The sequence below is a fragment of the Budorcas taxicolor genome, chromosome 24, assembly GCF_023091745.1.
Source record: "Budorcas taxicolor isolate Tak-1 chromosome 24, Takin1.1, whole genome shotgun sequence".
Taxonomy (NCBI): Eukaryota; Metazoa; Chordata; class Mammalia; order Artiodactyla; family Bovidae; genus Budorcas; species Budorcas taxicolor.
Window position 1 is genome coordinate 30379307 of NC_068933.1, and position 25656 is coordinate 30404962.

Below are 25656 nucleotides of genomic sequence, written 5' to 3' on the forward strand. Positions count from 1 at the left end.
TGGAGGAAGAATTAGCCTCCAGGAAGCAAGCAGCATTCCTAGCTGGTCACCTGTTGGGTTGGCCAAAAGGTTCATTCAGATTGTCCATACCATTGTATGGAAAAACCCAAATAAATCTTTTGGCCAACTCAATCCTTGGGAAAGGCTGAACTTGGGTTGAATTTGGAATCAGCTCTTGAAACATCCCTCCACCTTTCTTGCCCCAACACTGTCCTTGAAAGGAAATGAGTTGTCCCTATTGGCTCAATTCCTTTTCCCATCTTTACGTCTCTTTTGTTTATTTGTTATTGGAGTATAGGGCTTCCCAGGAGGCTCAGTGGTAAAGATTCTGCCTGCCAATGCAGGAGATGCGGGTTTGATCTCTGGATAGGGAAGATCCCCTGAAAAAGAGAATGGCAACCCACTCCAGTATTGTTGTCTGGAGAATCCCATGGACAGAGGAGCCTGGCGGGCTATAGTCCATGGGGTTGCAAAGAGCAGGACATGACTGAGTGCACATAATAGTGGCTTTATGATGTTGTATTACTTTCTGCTGCTGCTGCTGCTAAGTCGCTTCAGTCGTGTCCAACTCTGTGTGACCCCACAGACGGCGGCCCACCAGGCTCCCCTGTCCCTGGGATTCTCCAGGCAAGAACACTGGAGTGGGTTGCCATGTCCTTCTCCAATGTGTGAAAGTGAAGTCACTCAGTCGTGTCCGACTCTTCATGGTTCCATGGACTGCAACCTACCAGGCTCCTCCACCCATGGGATTTTCCAGGCAAGAGTACTGGAGTGGGGTGCCATTGCCTTCTCCAGTATTACTTTCTGCTATATCACAAATACCTGTTGAGCTATATGGTAGCGCAGATGGTAAAGAATCTGCCTGCAATGCAGGAAACCTGGATTTGATCCCTGGGTTGGAAAGATCCCCTGGAGAAGTGCCTGGCAACCCACTCTAGTATTCTTTTCTAGAGAATTCCTACAAACAGAGGAGCCTGGCAGGCTACAGTCCATGGGGTCACAAAGAGTTGGACACAACTGGGCAACTAAGCACACGTGTGTGTGTGTGTGTGTATTTATATATATATATCCTCATTCTCTTGGGCCTCCCTCCTCTCCCGTCACTCCCCACCCCATTCTGATGTGATTTTCAGCTATAACCACAGGAGCAGAACCCTATGTGCAAAACTTCCAGTAGTCACACACCTTGATGGCAGTGAAAACAGTATTTGGGAGAGTTCTTGGCCAGGGGAAGAAGGAACACAATAAATACAGACTTCTCAGTAAGAAAGTATATTTTCTTTTCTGGTGCCTCCCCTCTTGCCAGATTTCTACACTGGTAGGTATTTACTCCCTGGATTAGTTTCCTGGGGCTGCTGTGACAAATGACTACATACTGGGACTTAAAACCATCAAACTGAATTCTCACACAGTTCTGGAGGCTAGAAGTCTGAAGTAGGGTGCAGGCAGGGTTAGTTTTCCTGGGGGCTCTGGAAAATGAGCTTGTCTCTTAGATTCTGGTGGTTTCTGACGATCCTTGCTGCCCTTGGGGTGTAGATACATCACTACAGACTCTGCCTCCATCTTCATAGGGGTATTATTCTCTCCGTATCTTTTTTTATCACTTTCTTTTTTAATATTTATTTATTTGACTGTACAGAGTCTTAGATGCAGCATCAGGACCTCTAATCTTGGTGGTGGTGTGGGAGATCTTCTGGAATCTTCAGCTGTGTCATGCAAACCCTTAGGTGGGGCATGTGGAATCTAGTTCAACACTGAGGATCACACCCAGGCCCCCTGCGTTGGGAGCATGGAGTCTTAGCCACTGGACCACCAGGGAAGTCTCTCTCTCTCTATCTTGATATGTCTGAACTTTGGCTCTTACAAGAACATGAATCATTGGATGAGGGTCAGCCTCAATCCAGTAATGCCTTGTGTTAATCTTCTTGGTCACAGTGTGTCTGCAATGACCCTATTTCCAAATAAGGTCACATGTACAGGTTATGTGTGGGCTTGAAATTTGGAAAAGGGGCCACTTTTGAACTCAGTTCACTTTCCACTCCCCCTTGACATATTAATAATCTTTTATTTTTAAGCACACAGACTTCATTAGAAATAAATTTCAGAGCCAGGCTGGCTGAAAGAGGGCCATTTCAAGGAACAGCTGTGACTGTAGGATGGTTTAAAACAGAAATTCTGAGCTGAAGAGGGGAAGCTTTGTTTCCTACCTTTTGTATTATGGATGAATATGGAGAATGTTTCAGCTGCACTGTGGGTTAATGGCTGGTGTGGGGCCTTAACAAGCTTTTATAGCATCTTAAGGTGGGAAAGCATCTGGGTTCCAAACACGTGTTACTTTGAAATTTCACTTATTTATGAGATGGATACTACCTATGTCTGTGCACTGATATTTACAGCTCTTTAGTTTCAGAATAGCTTACACACTAGTTATCTCCACCAACATTTGTGTTTTTGTTGAAGGGCAGGTCGATCTAGAGGAGAAAGCTGTGAGAGAGACGGATACAGATAGGGAAAGAAGGTGAAAATGTTCATACCTTCTGTGGTCAGGGTCTTTTGGAGGGGCATGTCTGCCAGTGCCTGTCATGGGGTCTTCAGATTGCAGGGTATTTTTGTGCTTACTGACCTCTTAGTCATGCGAGTATCCTAATGTTAATGACTCTTCAGAATGGCAGTAACTGGAAACTGCTTGGAAATTGATCAGTTATGTAATCGTCACTGTGAAATATCATCAGTCAAAGTTACCTTCTCTGAGCAGGGATGTTCCACGCGCTCCACTGCACCCTGGTTCCCGTCCTGCCCACCTCCTGTGGGGTCCCAGAGGTCATCACTAGAAGGAGTTGTGACTGATCCAGTCAGAACTAGTAGCTGATGTACCAGCTGGTTTTGTCCTGCAGTGGAATAGGAGGTCTCCTACTTGGCACATTGAAAGGAACCTTGGGAGCACATCTTATTTTCACAAGACACCTCTGTCTTCTCTCTGTAAGATAGAACATACTTGGCATCTAACTCTATCTAGATGACCAGACAAGGTGCTTTGCATAAGAATAGAAAGAGTGCCTCTGTGTGCCAGGCACTGTGTTAAGTAATCTTTTCTGTTTTTAATTTAATTTGTAGAAGATTGCTATGAGATGCTAGAAAGCTCTTGGTATTTTCATGTCCATCTTACAGGAACTTGTCCAAGCTTTCAGATCATGGAGTCAATCAAACTTAAAGGTTAGACTTTTCCTCTCTTTGATAGTTGGTGTTTCTTTTTAGTGAGATGATAGGATTGGTTAGCTTCTGCAAAGCCTTTCTGGAAGCTTGGGACCCATAGACCAGTAATAACATATCTTCTTATTCTGCTGCCTGACAGTCTGCCCTGAGAAATAGTTTTTTTCATTGAAATCTCTTCCAGCTGATATGCTAATCCAAAAGTTGTTGTAATTGCTGTGTTTCGTTGTTTGAAATAGATCATCTGGCGATAAAACTTACGAACACAGAGGGAATAGAGGCTCTGGGAGCAGGGCAGTCCTGGAGCCCCTATCCTCCTAGGGACCAGGAGCCTGGGTTAGATATAATCTTAGGAAACAGGAAGTACTAAATGTCTTCAGTTACAGAGAAGGTGCCTTGGAGGGGAAGGAAAGGGGGCATATGAAGAGAAGAGAATACAAGTAGTCTCCACCCTTATTACAACTTTCCCCACATTTGGCCATGACCCCAAAAGACATCATTGTCATAATGGGCCCCGGGTTATATCCTCATAAGTGGGTAATGATGTCTGTATCACCGGGTTCTCTCTCCTGGGATATAGTCATGGAGTCTGGAAATGGTAGAGAACTGAAAATTCTTAGTGTGGCATAATGGAGGGAAAGTAACAATTTTGGAGTCAAACTGCAGTCCGATCCTGACTAGCACCTCCTAACACTAGGACCTATGGCAAATACTGGCCACCCGGAACCTCAGAGGCCTCATCTGAAAACAGGAACAACACATTTCCTGTTGGATTGCTCCAAAGAAGAAGAAAACCCAAGAATATGCAAGGCATCTAGCACAGTTTCTAATACTAAATAAATAGTAGAGAGGATTGTGGCTTCAGTTCTTCCTTCTCATTTTCTTCTTTTTTAAAGCATCGTGAACTTTGCTTCTCAGAGGAAGATGTAGGGTTCCATTACAGTTGAGGATGCAGATTGAAATTGAAAACCTTTGCGGTTTGTAGCACACTTTCAGCCCCATGAAGAAGGATGCTGCTTGGACCACCCCTCCTTTCCCCAGGCAGCCCATGAGCTCTTCCTCCAAGCCTGTGCCTTTTTCTTGCCTTTCAAGTTCGTCAGAGGATGAAGCACCAGAATGCTTCCTGTCTTCCTCTCTTGTTATCTAATTCGTATAATCTCTTATGGGCTTCCCTGGTGGCTCAATGGTAAAGAATCTGCCTATGAATGCAGCAGATAAGGTTTCCATCCCTGGGTCAGGAAGACCCCTGGAGAAGGAAATGGCAGCGCACTCCAGTATTCTTGCCTGGGGAAACCCATTGACAGAGGAGCCTGGCAGGCTGCAGTCCATGGAGTCACAAAAGAGTTGGACAGGACTTAGCATCTGAGCACCCACGATCTAGTGCATGGAAGAAATAAATGGCTATTTTGGTTATTTACAGAAGCTGGTAACTATCCGAGGTTTTACCTTATCCCCTGGGGAGTCTTATGAATGGCATTCAGTTTAGTTCCATCACTCAGTCGTGTCTGACTCTGTGTGACCCCATGGACTGCAGCATGCGAGGCTTCCCTGTCCATCACAAACTCCCAGAGCTTACTCAAACTCATGTCCATTGAGTCGGGGATTCCATCCAAGCATCTCATCCTCCGTCGTCCTCTTCTCCTCCCACCTTCAATCTTTCCCAGCATCAGGGTCTTCTCAGTGAGTCAGTTCTTTGCATCAGGTGGTCAAAGTATTGTACTTTCAGCTTCAGCATCAGTTCTTTCAATGAATATTCAGGACTGATTTCCTTTAGGATGGACTGGTTGGATCTCCTTGCAGTCCAGGGGACTCTCAAGAGTCATCTCCAACACCACAGTTCAAAAAGCATCAATTCTTCAGCACTCAGCTTTCTTTATTGTCCAGTTCTCACATCCATACATGACTACTGCAAAAACCACAGCCTTGACTAGATGGACCTTTGTTGGCAAAGTAACGTCTCTGCTTCTTAATAAGCTCTCTAGGTTAGTCAGCTTTTCTTCCAAGGAGCAAGCGTCTTTTAATTTCATGGCTGCAGTCACCATCTGCCATGATTTTGGAGCCCCCCAAAATAAATTCTCTCATTGTTCCTATCGTTTCCCCATCTATTTGCCATTAAGTGATGGGACTGGATGCCATGATCTTCGTTTTCTGAATGTTGAGTTTCAAGCCAACTTATTCACTCTCCTCTTCCACTTTCATCAAGAGGCTGTTTAGTTCTTTGCTTTCTGGTAAGTGTGGTGTCATCCACATATCTGTGTATCTGAGAAATATTGATATGTCTCCTGGCAATCTTGATTCCAGCTTGTGGCTTATCCAGCCCGGCATTTCGCATGATGTACTCTGAATATAAGTTAAATAAGCAGAATTACAATATACAGCCTTGACATACCCCTTTCCCAATCTGGAACCAGTCTGTTGTTCCATGTCCGGTTCTAATTGTTGTTTCTTGATCTGGATACAGATTTCTCAGGAGGCAGGTCAGGTGGTCAGATAGTCCCATCTCTTTTAAGAATTTTCCAGTTTGTTGCGATTCACACAGTCAAAGGCTTTGGCATAGTCAATAAAGCAGAAGTAGAAGTAGATGTCTGAAACTCTCTTGCTTTTTAATGATTCAAGGGATGTTGGCAATCTGATCTCTGGTTCCTTTGCCTTTTGTAAATCCAACTTGAACATCTGGAATTTCATAGTTCACGTACTGTTGAAGCCTGGCTTGGAGAATTTTGAGCATTACTAGCGTGTGAGATGACTGCATTTGTGGGGTAGTTTGAGCATTCTTTGGCATTGCCTTTCTTTGGGACTGGAATGAAAACGGACCTTTTCCAGTCTTGTGGCCACTGCTGAGTTTTCCAAATTTGCTGGCATATTGAGTGCAGCACTTTCACAGCATCATCTTTCAGGATTTGAAATAGCTCAACTGGAATTCCATCACCTCCACTAGCTTTGTTCATAGTGATGCTTCCTAAGGCCCACTTGACTTCACATTCCAGGATGTCTGGCTCTAGGTGAGTGATCACACCATTGTGGCTATCTGGATCATGATGATCTTTTTAATATAATTCTTCTGTGTATTGTTGCTACCTCTTCTTAATATCTTCTGCTTCTGTTAGGTCCATACCATTTCTGTCCTTTCTTGTACCTGTCCTTACATGAAATGTTGCCTTGGTATCTCTAATTTTCTTGAAGAGATCTCTAGTCTTTCCTATTCTGTTGTTTTCCTCTCTTTGTTTCCCCTGATCACTGAGGAAGGCTTTCTCATCTCTCTAGCTATTCTTTGGAATTCTGCATTCAGATGGGTATATCTTTCCTTTTCTCCTTTGCCCTTAGCTTCTCTTCTTTTCTCAGCTTTTTGTGAGGCCTCCTGAGGCAACCATTTTGCGTTTTTGCATTTCTTTTTCTTGGGATGGTCTTGATCACTGCCTCCTGTACAATGTCACAAACCTTTGTCCATAGTTCTTCAGACACACTGTCTATCAGATCTAATCCCTTGAATCTATTTGTCACTTCCACTGTATAATCAGAATGGATTTGATTTACCCTTCTGAATAAACCATTGATAAACCACTGAATGGTCTAGTGGTTTTCCCTGCTTTCTTTAAGTCTGAATTTGGCAATAAGGAGTTCATGATCTGAGCCACAGTCAGCTCCTGGTCTTGTTTTTGCTAACTGTATAGAGCTTCTCTATCTTTGACTGCAAAGAATATAATCAATCTGATTTTGATATTGACCATCTGGTGATGTCCATGTGTAGAGTTTTCTCATGTTTTGTTGGAAGAGGGTATTTACTATGACCAGTGTGTTCTCTTGGCAAAATTCTGTTAGCCTTTGCCCTGCTTCATTTTGTACTCCAAGGCCAAGTCAATTTGCCTGTTCCTCTGTGTATCTCTTGATTTCCTACTTTTGCATTCCAGTCCCCTGTAATGAAAAGGGACATCTTTTTTGGATGTTAGTTCTTGAAGGTCTTCATAGAACCATTCAACTTCAGCACTATTGGTTGGGAAACTATGAAACTATGAGCCATGCCTTGCGGGGCCACCCAAGATGGACAGGTCATGGTGGAGAGTTCTGACAACATGGGCCACTGGAGAAGGAAATGGCAAACCACTTCAGTATTCTTGCCTTGAGAACCTCATGAACTGTATGAAAAGGCAAAAATATAGGACACTGAAAGATAAACTTCCCAGGTTGGTAGGTGCCCAGTATGCTACTGGAGAGCAGTGGAGAAAAAACTCCAGGAAGAATGAACAGACAGAGCCAAAGCAAAAACCACACACAGTTGTGGATGCGACTGGTGACGGTAGTAAAGTCTGATGCTGTAAAGAACAACATTGCATAGAAACCGGGAATGTCAGGTCCACGAATCAAGTTAAATTGGAAGTGGTCAAACAGGAGATGGCAAGAGTGAACATCAACATTTTAGGAATCAGTGAAGTAAAATGGGTGGAAATGGGTGAATTTAACTCAGATGACCATTTTATCTACTACTGTAAGAATCCCTTAGAAGAAATGGAGTCGCCCTCATAGTCAACAAAAGAGTCTGAAATGCAATACTTGGATGCATTCTCAAAAATGACAGAATGATCTCTGTTCGTTTCCGAGACAAACCATTCAGTATCACAGTAATCCCAGTCTGTGCCCCAACCAGTAATGAATGGCATTATTGTTACTAAAAACACTTGGGTATATAAACTTTTTTTATCACCCAAAGTCCATAGTTTACATTAGGGTTCATTCTTAGTGTTTTACATTCTGTGGGCTTGGACAAATTAATAATGAGACATATCCATCACTGGGCTTCCCAGATGGTGCTAGTGGTAAAGAACCCACTTGCCAATGCAAAAGACAGGAGACGTGGGCTGGATCGCTGGGTCAGGCAGATCCTCTGGAGAAGGGCATGTCAACCCCCTCCAGTATGCTTGCCGGGAGAATTCCCGTGGACAGAGGATTCTGGCAGGTGCAGTCCATAGGGTCACAAAGGGCTGGACAGGACTGAAGCGAGTTAGCACACATGTACGCGTGTATTCACCATTATCATATCACACAGAGTCTTTTCTCTGCCCTAAAAATCATCTGTGCTCTGTCTGTTCATCCCTCCCTCCCCACAATGTCTGGAAACCTCTGATTTTTTTTTTAACTGTCTACATGGCTTTTCCTTTTCCGGAATGTCATATAGTTGAAACCATATAGCATGTAGCCTTTTCAGATTGGTGCCTTTCACTTAGCAATATGTGTTTGAGCTTCCTCCATGTCTTTTCATGACTTAATAGCTTATTGCTTTTGTAGCATTGGATAATATTCCATTGTTTGAATGAACCCGGTTTATTTATTCATTCACCTACTGAAGGACATCAAGGTTGCTTCCAAGATTTGATAATTCTGAATAAAGCTGATATAAATATCCACGTTTGGGTTTTGTGTGGCCATAAATTTTTAGCTTATTTGAGTATATATCAAGGAGTACTGTTGCTGGATCGTGTGCTAAGAGTGTGTTCAGTTTTGTAGGAAGCTTCCAAACAAAAATATGTAATGCTTCATGAATTTTTGCATCACTGTTGCACAGGGCCATGCTAATCTTCTCTGAATCATTCCACTTTTAGTATGTGTGCACACATGCTAAGTCCCTTCAGTCGTGTCTGATGTTTTGCAGCGCTCTAGACTGTTGCCTGCCAGACTTCTCTGTCCATGGGGATTCCCCAGGCAAGAATCCTGAAGTGGGTTGTCGTGCCCTCCTCCAGGGGATTTGCCTGATACAGGGATCGAACCCGCATCTGTTAGGCCTCTTGCATTGGCAGGTGAGTTCTTTACCACTAGCGCTACCTCCAAAGCATATATAAACCTGATATATAAACTTGAAGGTACTCACCAGGCAGCAGACATAGGTTTAAATGAAATAATTAGTTGTATGCTTTTCTGAAAATACCTAGAATGTGAACAGATGATAATTCAGCCTTTTCTAAACGCCATGAGCTCATCCCATTGTGAGATGTATTAGAATGCATTTGTCACTACAGTTGCTTTTAACCTCAACCTTGGGGCAGTTCTAACTAAAGATGGCCACTTTTTAGTGTTTGACACTGCTGTTTAGCTAAAACCAATTTGCTCTTTTCAAAACAATTCGTTATCCCACACTGCACTTTTTTATACTCCCCAATTAAATGCAAAATCTATCTTTCATAAAAGTTAGAAATTATGTCCAATGAAAATCCGACATTTTAATGGTTTTCCACAGATTAAAATTGTAGAGTTCTCAATAAACCCTGATTTACTGATGTTGGTTGTAAAATGGTTATTGCTGTTAATAAAGCCTGTAAATCTTAACAGGTTATATTTGCCTTGGACAATAAAACTTGCCATAAAGGCTTAGTGTCTAAGGCTAATTCTGTACACATCAAGGTAAACAACCTCCTCAAAATAATTCAATGTCTGAGAATTAAAAGCCAAAGGCAAGCAACTAACAGATTGTAGCCTTGAGCCACTGCATGCTGGGCAATCTTATTGTTTTTATGTCACTGAGGAATCAAGATGGTGCTAGAATTAGAAAGGTGAAGGTCAAGGAGCCATGTCTTGGCTATTACAAATAGTGCTGCTATGAATATAAGGATGCGTGTATGTTTGGCATTATAGCTTTCTCCAGATAAATTGGAGTGAGTGAGATTGCTGGATCGTACGGCCCTCTATTTAGTTTTGGTGAACCTCCATGCTGTTTTACATAGGGAATGGATTACATATGCACAATGGACTACTACTCAGCCATAAAAAAGAGGGAAATAATGCCATTGGCAGCAACTTGGATGGACCTAGAGATGATCATACTAAGTGAAGATGTGATATCTCTTATATGTGGAATCTAAAATATGACACAAATGGATTTTATCTACAAAACAAACAGACTCACAGAGCGAAGAGATCTGTAGTTGCTGTGGGGGAGGGGAGGATTGGGAGCTTGGGGATTATAGATGCAAACTGTTACATTTAGAATGGATAAACAGCTGCTGCATAGTACAGGAAACTATGTTCAGTGTCCTGTGATAAACTATAATGGGAAAGAACAAGAAAAAAGAATACGTGTGTGTGTGTGTGTGTATAACTGAATCACTTTGCTATAAAGCAGAAATCAATTATACTTCTAATTTAAAAAAAAGGTCAAGGGCTTTAGTCAGTGAAGTGTAGCTTGGAGAAGGTCCCCTTCTCTCTGTTGACTGATGAGTAAGTAGGTTGACATGCTTGTGTAACAAGATGAGGTCCCAGGAACAGAATGAAAGAATGAAAGTATGTCAGAGTCACACCTGTGTTCGAAAACAAATTACTGGTGAGGGCTGGGGCAGGAGGGTGGATTTAGGGAAAGTGTTAGTTACCCAGTCGTGTCCGACTCTTTGTGACCCCATGGACTGTGGCCCACCAGGCTCCTCTGTCCATGGAATTCTCCAGGCAAGAATACTGGAGTGGGTTGCCATCTCCTTCTCTAGGTGCAGTTAGGGAAAGGAGATCATTTTTTCCTTCCAGATGCCCGTACGGAAGTCAAAGGTTTTTAAAGAAGCTCTGTTAAACTTGGTGAATATTTGTCCTACTTTCTTATGTTCAGGGAATTTCTTTTAAAGTCTCACCTCCCTAAGGTGAAAGCTGCAAAGCTTATTTTCTAGTCTTTGTGGCTAGGCCCACTCGTCAGGTGTGCTCACCCAAGGTGGGATGGAGTGTTGAGCAACATGATGAGGTACTGGTACGGACATCCATCTCTGGAGAGGGTGGCGGCGGAGGTGCTGCCACAGAACTGGCGAGTCCTATGGCTGGGAGCCATGTCAATGTCATGGGTTTAGAACTGCGAGGACGCTGCCACATGACTCTCCCATTTCCCTATGATGTGGTTGCTTATTGTTCCATTTGACTGCCTGTTATGAATCTTCCTGGTGGCTTAGACGGTAAAGCGTCTGTCTGCAATGTGGGAGACCTGGGTTCAATCCCTGAGTCGGGAAGATCCTCTGGAGAAGGAAATGGCAATCCACTCCAGTACTATTGCCTGGAAAATCCCATGGACAGAGGAGCCTGGTAGGCTACAGTCCATGGGGTCACAAAGAGTCGGGCACGACTGAGCGACTTCACTTTCACTTTCACTATGTATCTTTGACTTTACTGGAGATTCTAGGCAATTCTGTGTGTGTGTGTGTAAGTCACTTCAGCTGTGTCTGACTCTTTGGGACCACATAGACTGTAGCCTGCCAGGCTGCTCTGTCCGTGGGGATTCTCCAGGCAAGAATACTGCAGTGAATTGCCATGCCTACCTCATGTGTCTGTGGCACAGTGGTAAGCGCGTTTGGCTTTTAACCTAAAGGTTGGTGGTTCGAGCCCACCCAGGGACATTTCCTAACCTTTGGGGCTTCCCTTGTGGCTCAGCTGGTAAAGAATCTGCCTGCAATGCAGGAGACCTGGGTTTGATCCCTGGCTTGGGAAGATGCCCTGGAGAAGGGAAAGGCTACCCACTCCAATTTTCTGGCCTGGAGAATTCCATGGACTATATATAGTCCACGGGGTCACAAAGAATCAGACACAACTGAGCGACTTTCACTTCACTCCCCTTCTTCCAGAGAATCTGCCCGACCCAGGGATTGAACCTGCATTCTCTTAAATCTCTTGCATTGGCAGGCAGAGTCTTTAAAACTAGCACCACCTGGGAAGCCCTGGAAGAACTTTATTAGAGATATAATCTTTAATAAAATCCTTTTCTACCTAAACAAGTCAGAGCAGACTTGGTTGCTTGCAGTGAAGAATCATGAGGGTGACTCTGAGTGTGCCCTGTCTTACTACTTGAAGGATGCCTTTGAAGAGTACCTAAAAGTGTCCCTTAGAACCAAGCAAGTCACTATGAGCTAAAGGCTCTTTGAGGGCTGTTGATCTCTTTTTCTTTATCTGTAAAATAAGGAATGGGGCTGGAAACTCCTACGGCCCCTTTTGTATCTCCGATTATTCCTGTTGTATAAATAATAGAATCAGCGTACTCTCAGATTTGTTTTAATAACTCTGTTAGACTGGTGCAGACAGTTTTTAAGTCAGAAGCCCTTTTCCCTTCTCCCCTGTGAGGATATTCTTAATGAAAGGTTCATTTATTTCAAATTTGTTCATTGCCATAAAACCCAGGAGAGAATCTTATGACATTGAACTGTTTCGTACAAGAATCACTAGACTATTGTGTTTAACCTCAATCAAACCGACTAGGAAATGAGGATTTTATTTTAAAAAAGATTCTTAATAATCCACTGGAGAAACATTGAGATGCCCAAGTTCTGAAGCGGTGGACCTTAGGTATAAATAATTAATTTGGTGCAACCAAAGCAGAGAGAGAATGTGTAATAGTCCAGATAAACTTTGCTTTGAGGAGACTGACAATGAAGACCTTTGCAGAAAGCGACATTTGATTAGAATGTATAATATTGTAATAGAAACCTAATGGGCTCTTAGAAAAGGGAATGTTGAATTGGTTAAATACTAGTAATTAAGTGCCAGTAAATTACTTCTCTAAAAACATTCCTGTAAAAAGAAATTTGCTATCGTAAGAGAGATGGGAAAATGAGGTTAATAGAAGTTATTTAAAAAGTGAATGTCTGCAGCCTGAAAACCCTCATCCTTAATACAGGTCCCTAAATCAATCTTATTAATGGACTGACTTTTACCACGTCCTTATCTGAGAAGTTCTGGTTCCTCACTGAGGAAGTAAAGAAGCCATGTAAAGCTCCTGATTTGTATTTATTTCCTTTTTTTTTTTTCTTGTTCTTTATTCCTGGAGGGGGTGAAATATGGAAGATGGAATTACATTTCTCTCAAAGCCAAGGGTAGAGAAAGTGATGAAGTGGCAAAGGCAGTGTCTTGACTCTCTTCCTTTTTTTTCCTGCATTCTTCTAGGTCAGCCCTACAGGCTCGACTTCCTTTCTTTCTAGCTACTTTCTGGCTGTATTATTTACAGCCCCATCTCTTTGTTCCCCCATTTTTCTTTGTCTGGAAGGTCCTTGACATCCCCCATCTATCTGCCCTTTACACAGTCTGGGAGAAGCTCTTTTAACCCAGCCAAGTCGGACTTGCTCCTGGCCATCCCAGGTGACACTGACTTTGCTTTCTTAGAAATATCTACTTTAATCAGTGTGGCCTGGGCAAGTTAAGGGCTGCAGTTTCTCCTTTCCTCTAAACACTTTAAATTTTTTAATATTTATTGGCATATTGTTGATTTACAATGTTGACACGTTTCAGGTATATAGCCAGGTGAATCAGTTATACACATATCCACTCTTTTTTAGGTTCTTTTCCAACACAGGTCATTGCATAGCGTTGAGTAGAGTTCCCTATACTATACAGCAGGTTCTTATTAGCTGTCTGTTTTATGTATAGTAGTGTGTATGTTTATAGCATAACGCTATGAACGGTTTTTTGGTTTCTCTTTCTTGCCCTACTTCTTGTATTAACTTCTTATGACCTTATGTCATATTTCCTTGAGCTAACTCCCTTCAGGATGGGAAATGCAAATGATGCTTTTCAGGATCCTTTTATACCCTACCCCTCCCACCCTTATCCTCCCCATCCCTTTCACAACCCCCCTCCTACTCCCCTCACTCGTACCTTAGCAGATAACACTTGGCTTCTGGCAATAGTCTGGAAGCCTCTGTGACTTAGTGGATGAATATCCACACGACTGCTTTTTGGCATGCATATGTGCGTGCTAAGTCGCTTCAGTCATGTTAGACTCTTTCCACTCAATGTGCTATAGCCCACCAGGCTTCTCTGTCTATGGGATTTCCCAGGTAAGAATACTGGAGTCGGTTGCCATGCCCTCCTCTAGGGGATCTTCCCGACCCAGACCCAGGGATCGAACTTGTGTCTCCTAAGGCTCCTGTGCTGCAGGCAAATTCTTTACAGCTGATCCACTGGGGAAGCCCACTCTTTGATATACATGATAATAAACGCTTAAATTCAAACGATCACTTTCAAATTTACAAAGATTTTTCACATATATTGACTCATTTGATCCTTAAAGCTACTATCTGTGAGAAGGCAAATACAGGAATATCTCTGTTTTATGGAATCATTGATTCTGTGGATAATTTCATGGAGAAACTACTCCATCGCCAAGATTCATTGTATATGCACTCAATGCCGGGTACTCATCACTGAATCCTTCCAGCAACTTTCTGGTGACAGTTACATGCCAGTGTTATAAATAAAGAAACCGAGGCACAGAATGATTAAGCAGCTCACTGGGTGATTAAGCCACTCATTGAATCCGAAAAGCCTGGATTCGGAGGCTGTTCTCTTAAACTCAACCTGATGAAGCTTCTTTATATGTTGGATGTTGTATGCTGAGCATGAGCCGAGTAAGATAAGAAGCCTGTCGTTTTCTCACCTGCCATCTTATTTCATGCATGTGCTACTAAGAGTGTGAAAGCAAGATTATGACATAAGTTAACCTGTCTGTGTGTGCACACATGCCAGCCTTCTGCTTTTGCTTTTTCTCCATTTCTGGTTTTTTTTTTTTAATTTATTTCATTGAAGTATAGTTGATTTACAACGTTGTGTTACTTTCTGCTGTACAGCATGGTGGTTTCATGTATATACATATATGTGTACCATATGGGCTTCCCTGCTGGCTCAGAGGTTAAAGCGTCTGCTTGCAATGCAGGAGACCTGGGTTCGATCCCTGGGTCGGGAAGATCCCCTGGAGAAGGAAATGTCACTCCAATCCAGAATTCTTGCCTGGAGAATCCCATGGATGGAGGAGCCTGGTGGGCTACAGTCCACGGGGTCGCAAAGAGTTGAACACGACCGAGTGACTTCACTTCACTTCAGATGATGTCTCTTAGACGTGTAATCTAAAACATGACACGGATGAACTTATCTATGAAACAGACTCACAGACATGAAGGACAGACTTGCGGTTGCCAAGAGGAAGGCGGTGAGGGAGGGATAGAGCGGGGGTTTGAGAAGAGCAGGTGCAGAAGTATTATATTTAGGGAATAAGCCTCAAGGTCCTGTTGTATAGCACAGGGATATCCTTCAATATCCTGTGATAAACCACAATGGAAAAGAATATGAAAAAGAATATATCTATGGTACATATACATGTATATACATGAAACCGCCATCCTGTACAGCAGAAAGTAACACAACATTGTAAATCAACTATATTTAAATGAAATAAATTTTTAAAAAGACCAGAAATGAGTTTTTTCATAGATAAGTTCATCCGTGTCGTGTTTTAGATTACATGTCTAAGTGACATCATATGGTTTCCACCATTTCTTTACTCTTGGCTATGATTCCATGGCTGGGTCTTACTATTCCCCAACTGCAGTGAAACTCCATCATTCAGTGGCCTTGAAATCTGCCCTGTTTTCAAGTTCCAGGGGTGCACTGGCAGAGTTGCTCAGTGCTGGTATCCACTTTGAATAAACTTTGATTGGATGGAGAAGCAGTTGGCGTCCTCCTCCCTCTCTTCCCCTCTTTCTTTTTTTCCCCTGGTGGATTGCATCCTTTCTCCTTTCAGAATTTTCAGAGTCTGCTTAAGGTTTCTCAAATTGGGAGAAGAAGCAAATGGATCAAGAGGGAAGGCAATTTGGAGGGAAACAGGAGAAGGTCAGTAGTTAATCAATCGATAGTAAACTCTGAGAGGAAAGCACATACACAAAGAAAATGCGTGATTTCTGAGTTAACAGAATGAAGGTGTGGAGCGATTTCTCTATCCTTCGCCTTCTTATGCAGTTGAGCAGCCATAAACAGTCTTTATATCTTGAATTATGCAGAAGTAAAAGCAGTTTGGGAGGCTTCCCCATAAAGAGCTGCGGTTCTGTAATTCAGCAGTAATGCTCCACGGGCATGAATCAAGAGCTCAGTCCCCATCCTGCTGAGACAGCATGGATTTTAATGCTTCTCTGAAGCACGCCACACGCCATCCTGACTCGCTTAGCCAATGTAGGCTGCCTTTGTATTTTAGGGAGAACTTTTTCAAACGTCAAACAGAAACTACCAACCACAGCCATCACAGCTTCTCCTGGAACTCTTTCGCCATGATTCCCAAATCCTAATTGTCATCTGGTCTCTTGGAGAAGAGACCCAAGGGGTCTCTTTCTTTAGAGAAATGCCACCATCTCGAATACCTTTTGTTTGTTTTTTGTATTAATTTTTTATTGGCGTAAAGTGGCTTTACAATGTTGTGTTAGTTTCTTGCCATACAGCAAAGTCAGTCAGTTATATGTATACATATATCCTCTCATTTTTATTTTATTTTATTTTTTAAATTAAAGGCAAACAGAGTGCATTGGAGGACCCAGAGGGGCGGGAACGCCACCCCAGAGCATCCCCAACCTGGGCGCGCAGAGGAGCCGCTTGTTCCAGAGCGCGGCGCGCGCGCTCGGGGCCGGGGCCAGCGCCGCACGCGCACGCGTACCCGCAGCCGCTTCCCCGCCCGCTCAGCCCTCTCATGTTTAGATTTCCTTCCCAGCTGAGTCACCACAGAACATGAGGTAGAGTTCCCTGTGCTATACAGCCTGTTCTCAGTTGCTGCTGTTTAGTCACTAAGATGTGTCCACCTCTTTTGTGACCCCACGTGCGGTAGCCCACCAGGCCCCTCTGTCCATGCAGTTCTCCAGGCAAGAATACTGAAGTGGTTCGCCTTTCCCTTCTCCAGGGGATCTTCCCAACCCAGGGATCGAACTTGGATCTCTTGCATTGGCAGGCAGATTCTTTACCACTGAGCCATCAGGGACCCTCCTGTTCTCATTAGTTATTTGTTTTATACGTGTGTGTTAGCTGCTCAGTCGTGTCCAGCTCTTTGCAGCCCCATGGACTGCAGCCTGCCAGGCTCCTCTGTCCATGGGATGCTCCAGGCAAGAATACTAGAGTGGTTTGCCTTGCCCTTCTCTGAGGTTTTATACATAATGATATATATATATATATGTCAGTCCCAATCTACCAGTCATCCCACCCCTCCACATGATTTTTGTTTTTAGTTAACTGTGGGCAACTGAAAAAGTACACGAGTGCCCTCTGTGGCTTTTCACACAACTACTAGTCAGATAGAACCTGCCCGTTTCTCCTTCATGGGGTACTTACAGACCCACAGAATAAGCACCTGTCTGCAGGTACTATGGAGATAACGCCCAGCTGATCTTACAACAGTTTCACTTCAGATCCACAATCTGCGTTTGCTGCAGGAATCCTCGATGGCCTCTTTCATCGCCCTGTGTAGCTCTCAGGCTTCTCCACTCTCTTAAACGTTAAGGAGCCGTGATCTTCCCACAGAGCCGTCTTAGGATCAGCACAGTCAGTACACTGAGCGCGAGAGCGACTTCATGAAACTCCCTGAGCCTCGGCTGGTGCAAGTCGTGGTGGCTTCCGCACCACAGATGACAGGCCCGCCGCCCCAGCTTAGCACAGCTCACATTAGCACATAACTCCGATACACTTGGCTTTGTCAGTTAAGCCTCCAAGAAAAAAAAAAAACATCCAGCGTTCAGAGCCGAGCAGCTCATCATCCCCTGCCGAATTTTGATTTAAATGTAGTCGAGTCTCTCTTGGCCCTGGCTTAACTGAATTGGAACTGCTCTTTTAATTGTTGACTCAGTCTTGCCTTACAGATCTGGCTGTCAGTCCTCCATTAGAGTCTCTTCCTTGATGTGCTTATTCATCGTGCACGAGGATGCTCATCCTCCGTGAGCACCAGCCCTTGCTAGTCACACGTGATGGTTTAAATGTTGATTTCTGTGTGCAGGAAGTGCCACATGGGTGATTCAAGGGCTAGCTCCATAGTAGCATTTGGAGATCACCTTTGCAGCGACAGCATCCCCTTGATTATAAGGGCTTCCCTAGTGACTCAGATGGTAAAGAATCTGCCTGCAATGCAGGAGACCCAGGTTTGATCCCTGGGTGGAGATTCCCTGGAGAAGGGAATGGCTCTCCAGGTGGCACTAGTGGTAAAGAGCCCGCCTGCCAATGCAGGAGGCATAAGAGACGCGGGTTCTGTCCCTGGATTGGCAAGATCCCCAGGAAGAGGGCATGGCAGCCCACTCCAGTATTCTTGCCTGGAGAATTCCAGGGACACAGGATCCTGGTGGGCTACAGTCCTTGGGGTCACAAAGAGTCGGACACAACTGAGCAGTTTATACTTTCCCTGTGGGAGGTAGCTGTGGCATGTCATGGCAAGGGAACGAAAAAGCGGGTCTCTCTAGTACCACACCAGTTTGACAGGAGCAGTCACTGGTACATCAGTTCTAGATGAGCCTATCAGTTTGATCTTTCCTTGTCATCTATGTGGTATTTGAAATATTAATTACCTTAGTTACAATATCTGTGTATGTTTAGAAGGAGTAAAGTATTACGTGGTAGTGAACTTCCTACATTTCCTTGGGAAAATGTCTCCTTGATAGGCAGAGAAGTCACATTCTCATTTTTAATTATTCAAATATGATAATAGGTGATAGGAGTTGGTACTGTAGAGGAGTGATGGCAATGACTGATCAAGAGAAAAGATAACAGAGAGAGCTCATGGGAAGAAAAGCCCTCAAGGGAAATGGAAGCTGACAAGCGCTAGATGACATTTATCTGTCATTTCACTCAATGCCATGATCCTTCAAGATGCAAAATCCCCAAGAACGACCGTGGCTCTTAGTTACCATATACTGAGGACCACAGGCCAGGCCCTCTGCTAGGCACTCGCCATCTGTCATCCTGTTTCATTCTCACAGCTGAGTTAGGCACTGTTGTTATTCTCATTTTATAGATGTCAAAATTGAAGCTGACGTTAAGTAGCTTTCCTGAAATTTCTCTGACAGTGAGGGGCCAAGTTCTCTTTGATTTCAAAGCCCAGATCTTGAGACAGCCGTATAGTTCTTGTTTTTTTATCACACATCGTATGCTTGGTAAGTGAGGGAGTAGTGATTCCAGCAGGGATGTATCCCATTCCAACACTGCATCCTTTGTTCCATCACAGGAGCCTCCAGTGAGTGCCGGGTCAGCTCTGTTGGACCTGACATCAGAGTGTGATTTAAAGACAACTTATGGGCAGTCTCTTGCTTGGTCTAATAAGCTTTCATCTCTTACTCGTTCAGTAGATGGCTTCTTTGCCTCAAGGAATGAGACCCAGTCTATATTCCTAACAAGCCCAAGCAGCCATCAAATGAAAGGAATATATAAATAACTGTCTCAAGCAGAGTATGCGGCCTATTATAATGTAACAGTGTTAAAATAGAAGGGACATGATTATTTCTGTTGGCCAGAGTGATCACCCAAGAGTATGCCAAGTATAATTCCCATAGAGGTTTTGAAGGATGAATAAGAGGTCACCATGGTGGAAAGTTACACAGAGTACTCAGGGTATAGGATCAGCTTGGTTAAAAGCAGGCACATGTCAAACAGCGTGGTTGGCCAGGAAGTACAATGAGTTTTGTTTGAGAAAGCCTAAAGTACATAGGAGAGCCTCAATGGAATGGAAACTCATGGAGAGCCTGGTTGGCCATCTGAAAAATGTTGACTTTTTTCCTTAAGTTTTTTTAAAAAGTCTATTGAAGTATAGTTGATTTACAATATTGGATTAGTTTCAGACCTACAGCAAAATGATTTGGTCATACATATTTATGTATATGTCTGTATTTTCCCCATCCTTTTGCATTATACTCTATTACAAGATACTGAGTATCGTTCCCTGTGTTATGCAGTAAATCCTTGTCGTTTAGAGAAACTTTGACTCTTGCTCAGTGGTGACTGGGAGCCAGTAAAGGATTTGAATCAGAAGTAAAATGCTAGATTTATGTGCCTGTTTTTTCAGTGTCCTGCTATATTTAGTTCAAGAACCCAATCGTTAGACAGCAACAGGGAAGCACATAGGAAGTCGTGAATGTATGTATCTTTCTGTCATCATTGGAAGTGACCTTTCTAAAAAGCTATTGATTTGTTAATAAATAACTTGAGACTTGCAGAAACGTCCCAAAAGTAAGACCCGGAAATCCACAGAGGAGCCTGCTTTCAATAACGCTCTGCCAAGTGCTGGGAGCACCATGCCTCCACTGTCTGGGCAAGAGCAGGCCTGTCGTTCCAAGCCCTCTTGGCATTTCTGCTGCAGGGATCACTTGGAGCCGGCGGGAGGAAGCGTTCACGATGTAGACATCTGTGGTCACTGGCCTTGATGCTGAAGCCTTTGGAGCACGATGGCCTTGACTCGCTCCATTCACTCTGCCCAGCTCACCTCTTGGGCGCCCTTCTCCCCTCTGCTCAGAACAAAAGTAGCAGCAGAAGAGAGAGGTCAGGCAGCCTCGGGCCCTTCGATGCCCTGCACCAGGCCTTCACCTCTGCATTCAATGAGGACTTCCTGAACGACGTGACAGCACCTTTGAAGGTCTCCTTTGCCTCCTTTGTACCTTGCTCCTCACTTTCCTTGAAACGACCTGAGTCCTGCTGTTTCCCGGAGGCTCTGAGTCCATTAGAAGCAGGCATGAAGCTTGGGATTGTCAGACTCCCCTAGTCGTGAGAGTGCTTCACAAAAGCCTGGGTTCTGGGCTGACAAAGGACAGTGGAGTGTTGTTATTGTTTCCACGAGGCTGTAGCTTTTCATCCAGACAGCGTAGGTATCCTCTGAAAGGCTCTTGGGTACCGCGGCTCTGGAGAGAGCTTTTGTTTTCTTCTGCTCACCTCTGCGACCAACTCATCATGTGAAGTGAGCCTCTCCTTGCACCCTCCCCCGACCCTTTTCTCAGTTGGTATCTGCTTTTACCCTGTACGCACTTGTTCCATGGGCCTCAGTCAGGTAAGCTCCCTGATGCTATTCCAGCTTCCCTGATCTGCGTTCAAAGTGCTACGGCTATTCTTCCTTTCATTTGCTTGCTTTCAAGTCTGAAATTTTGCTCACATTCACTTCTGTACCTGGACCTAGTCATGCTCTTATTATGAGCTTTTCATCCCTGAGTTTTCCAGTTTCTCTTGCCTTCCTGGCTTCCAGGAGCAACTCTGTACCCCTGAAGAAATTGAGGGCAGCTTCCATCAAAGCTAATCTCCTTCCCTTTTGTGATACTTGGGTGCTCATTACTTAGGCTCCAAAGGGCACAAGACAGAGCTGGGATTCTTAACCTCAACACAGTGGACATCTGTGACTGGATCTGCCTTTGCTGTGATGGTCTGTCCTGCTCCATGTAGGATGTTTATAGCAACCTATTAGATGATATTAGCACCTCACACCTCATTTTGTGACATCCAAAAATGTCTCCAGACATTGCCAAATTTGCCTGGTTGAGATTCCCTGATCAGTGTGTTGGTTCTAGTTTCAGTTCAGTTCAGTCGCTTAGTTGTGTCCGACTCTTTGTGACCCCATGGACTGCACCATGCCAGGCTTCCCTGTCCATCACCAACTCCCAGAGTTTACTCAAACCTCATGTCCATTGAGTCAGTGATGCCATCCAACCATCTTACCCTCTGTTGTCCCCTTCTCCTCCCGCCTTCAATCTTTCCCAGCATCAGGGTCTTTTCCAGTGAGTCAGTTCTTCACATCAGGTGGCCAAAGTATTGGAGTTTCAGCTTCAACATCAGTCCTTCCAATGAATATTCAGGACTAATTTCCTTTAGGATGGACTGGTTGGATCTCTTTGCATCTCACTAAGATGCTACTCACAGTGTCTAAGAGAGTGGCTGCCCCAAATTGGGTGCTCAAAGTTTTTTTCTGACTTGAGCCCAGCATCAACAGATAGTTGTTAACGTATGCCCACTGACCTGGGATCATACAGTAGGTAGAGGAAACCGTGGTGTATTCATCTCTTTATAGCCAGCCCTAAGCTGAGTACCTGGCATAGACTAGACACTCATAAAGCGTATGTTGAAGCAGTGTTTAAAGGAAAAGAGGAAGCAAAAGGTTCCAACAGAAATGACTGTTAGGTTCTGCAGATTCATCAGGGAGTTCTGTGTGTTGGGTGGGTGTGCCCTGAGCTGGGAAGGATGTGATGAAGCATAGAAGAAGAGCTGGATAAAGAGGAAACCAGTGTGAGCAGCGTGGTGAGTCAGGCAGCCGGAAGTTCTGTTCTCCAAAGAGACTGTCCTTATCCACACTCTGTTATTGTCTCAAGTAACCCAAGTTACCCCACAGGAAAAAAGTTAAAGCCACATTGCACAGGCCTTGAACCTATGGATCAAAAATGCATGTCATGCATTAATTACATGCTGGGGAAATCACCTCCAAGTAGGATGATGGTACAATGTATTCCTGAAGGTTGCCTCAGTCTCTGCTAGGGCAAATCCAAGATGGACATACTTATCCCATAGCTTCGCTGGACGTGACTGTAGAGGAAATGTGACATGTTAAATGCGGGAGGGGGCCCGGGTTTCAGACCCCCTTCTCAGCCTCATAATTAGGAAAGCTAAAATCCATTGTTTTGTTTTAATGACATCATTGTCTTTTCTACTTGAAAGGCAAGGGGCTAGGGAAAAGCAATCTTTGGGGGACTCTTAAAATCTATGGGAGGCATTATTTACTAAACCACTACATTTAAAAGCATGGATCTTGGAATAAAGCATAAGTCAGATAAGAGTTGAGTCCAAGCATCTCCTTTTATTAGCTGTTTGATCTTGGCCTAATTCTGTGAGTTTTCTGAACTTCCTGGTTTTCATGGCAAAATGGGATAATAAGACCTCATAGGGATGCTGTGAAGACTCATTCACCTGAGATCACATCATTATAACATTTACCTGAGTTCCTGGCACTTAGCACAATAAATGGTTATAACTAATAGTAGTTGTGTTTAGATGATAAACTCCATTCACGTTTTACTGCTTTATTTTACTGTTTCTCCATAGTGTATGACTGGGGAGCCGGATCTGCCTCTGTGGTGGTCTCACCTTGTGAATACGCTATTGACGTGAAGCTGTGTTAAAGTTTGCATCCACTCGTCTCTCTTCCTAAATTATGTGATCCCATTTCATCCCCATCCCAATTAACCTGTTCTCATCATAGTCCCTACTAGGCTAATGCATATTTTCCAAGTGGCTGTGATCTCCCTCAGTTTTCAGGATGCAGAGACAGTGGGAATCATGTGTTCTCAGTGACGAATTCATTTATTTTTCAAAGCAAAACAATGAAGCATGTGAACAACTTGATTTTGTCATTGGAAGTGCTCTGTACCAGTCAAGGTGGGAGATCAGGATCAATATGACGAATGGATCTGAGCCCCAAGTGGTAGAATCAGCAAAGAGGATAAATTACCACCTCCCTCCTGCCTCTCGGATGGTAATTTCTTCTCACTGTCTCATCTGTGATGGCCAACGTTGCGTTTGCCACAGCGGCTATCAGACCAATCACAAACCACACCTGGGAAGCATTTGGTCAATATATCCAGTGTTTCAAGTTCGGAGTCATTTTATGTTTGTTTGTTCCCCTTATTACTTTCTCTGGCTGAGTAAAATCTCTATTACTTTGGACTGAGGAACAGAGAATGCACTGTGAACACCCGAGGCGTACATTTTATTTTTATTCTTTTTTGTGATGACTTCATTATTCCCTTATGCCTGAGTTTTTCCCAAAATTTTGAGGGGTTTTTTCTCCCCTTTTTCTTTCTTCAGCATCATCTTCTTTGGCTTGCCCATTTGTAGAGTCCAGCTGCATGGAAGTTACCTGATGCCAGGGTTTGGCCTTTGTCCGTCAGACCAGCAAAGGACTCCCAGACTTCTGGATTTCATAGACAATATTAATCCCCTCCCTTCTCCGTGAAAGAATGAGCTGAGTGTTGGTGGCTTTTTATTTTTTTTCCAGGAAAGGATGTTAAAATATAAGAACCTTTTTCTTTTTTTCTTTTTTGGCTGCACTGCACAGCATGTGGGATCATAGTTCCTTGACCAGGGATCAGACCCCCACCCCCTGTAATTGGAAGAGAGGAGTCTTAACCACTGGACCACTAGGAAAGTCCCAAGAGCTATTTTCTATAATTATTATTTCATTTAGAAAAAGGAATTTCGCAGCAACATACAATCACAGAATTATACATTTTATTTTTTTCACTGAAATATTTACAGTATTGTGTTAATTTCTAGTATACAGCAAAGCAATTCAGATAGATATATATACACACACACACACACACACACACGTTCTTTTCCATTATGACTTATTATAGGGTATTGAATATAGTGTTCTGTGCTATACAGTAGGTCCTTGGTTTTTATTTCATATATATTAGTGAAGTCGCTCAGTCGTGTCCGACTCTTTGTGACCCCATGGACTGTAGCCCACCAGGCTCCTCCCTCCATGGGATTCTCCAGGCAAGAACACTGGAGTGGGTTGCCATTTCCTTCTCCAGGGAATTTTCCCAACCCAGGTCTCCTGCACTGCGGGCAGATTCTTTACTGACTGAGCTACCAGGGAATCCAGTATCATTTTCGTTTGTCTTTGGCTGACGTCACTTAGTGTGATCATCTCTCTCTCCATCCATGTTGCTGTAAGTGGCATTATTTCATCCAGAATTACACATTTTAAATAAACTTAGCTTTACAGACCAATTTTTAAAATTAATCTATTTATTTTAATTGGAGGCTAATTACTTTACAATATTATAGTGGTTTTTAGCTTACATTGACATGAATCAGCCATGGGTGTACATGTGTCCCCCATCCTGAACCCCCCTCCCTCCTCCCTCCCCATCCCACCCCTCAGGGTCTTCTCAGGGCACCAGCCCTGAGCACCCTGTCTCATGCATTGAACCTGGACTGGCAATCTATTTCACGTATGATAATATACATGTTTCAATGCTATTCTCTCAAATCATCCCACCCTTGCCTTCTCCCACAGAGTCCAAAAGTCTGTTCTTTATCTCTGTGTCCTTTTGCTGACTTGCATATTATCTCATCATTACGATCTTTCTAAATTCCTTATATATGCGTTAATATAGTACATTGGTGTTTTTCTTTCTGACTTACTTCACTCTGTATAATAGGCTCTAGTTTCATCCACCTCATTACAAACCAATTTTTATTGTTTTCATTTGTCCTCTGTAAGACTAAAAGTCAAATAGCCCTTGCATTTTGTGAATGAGTGGTGCATGGCGCCCGTCACCTTCCTGCAGGCAGCAATGGTAGATTAGAATTAAGACTACTGCTCAAGGCTAGCTATAATGGAAGGAGCAATTAAAAAACTCTTTAGTTCTTTAATCAATTCCTCTGCATTATTCTTATTTTCAGGAATGCCTTTCTTCACATTGTGTCCGTGTTTTTGCTATGAAATCAGTACTGCCTGGAAGAGAAATGAGCTTACATTTCCATTAGAAGATACAGTAGTGATCATAGCATCCGAGTCTGTGTAGATATTTACTAGAACATGAAGAGCGAGCCAGACTCTGTGTTCCCCACAGGTTCTCCATGAACAAACGTGATGGGCCTTGAAAATTGATGTCATATATCATCCTCCACAACGTGCATGACCCATGATGATGGTTTTAGTTTTGTGTTTGATTT

At 43.5% G+C, this 25656-nt stretch overlaps 1 protein-coding gene, 1 non-coding gene and 1 pseudogene across 2 annotated transcripts in view; 2 read left to right on the forward strand and 1 right to left on the reverse strand.

The window, feature by feature from the left end:
• UNC5D (unc-5 netrin receptor D) overlaps nucleotides 1-25656 on the forward strand; it is a 622629-nt gene that overhangs the window by 406341 nt on the left and 190632 nt on the right. The window lies entirely within an intron of this gene.
• LOC128068422 (uncharacterized) lies at nucleotides 8723-8817 on the reverse strand (annotated as a pseudogene).
• Nucleotides 11489-11561, forward strand: TRNAK-UUU (transfer RNA lysine (anticodon UUU)). The gene has a single exon. It is a non-coding gene; the product is annotated as a tRNA-Lys (tRNA).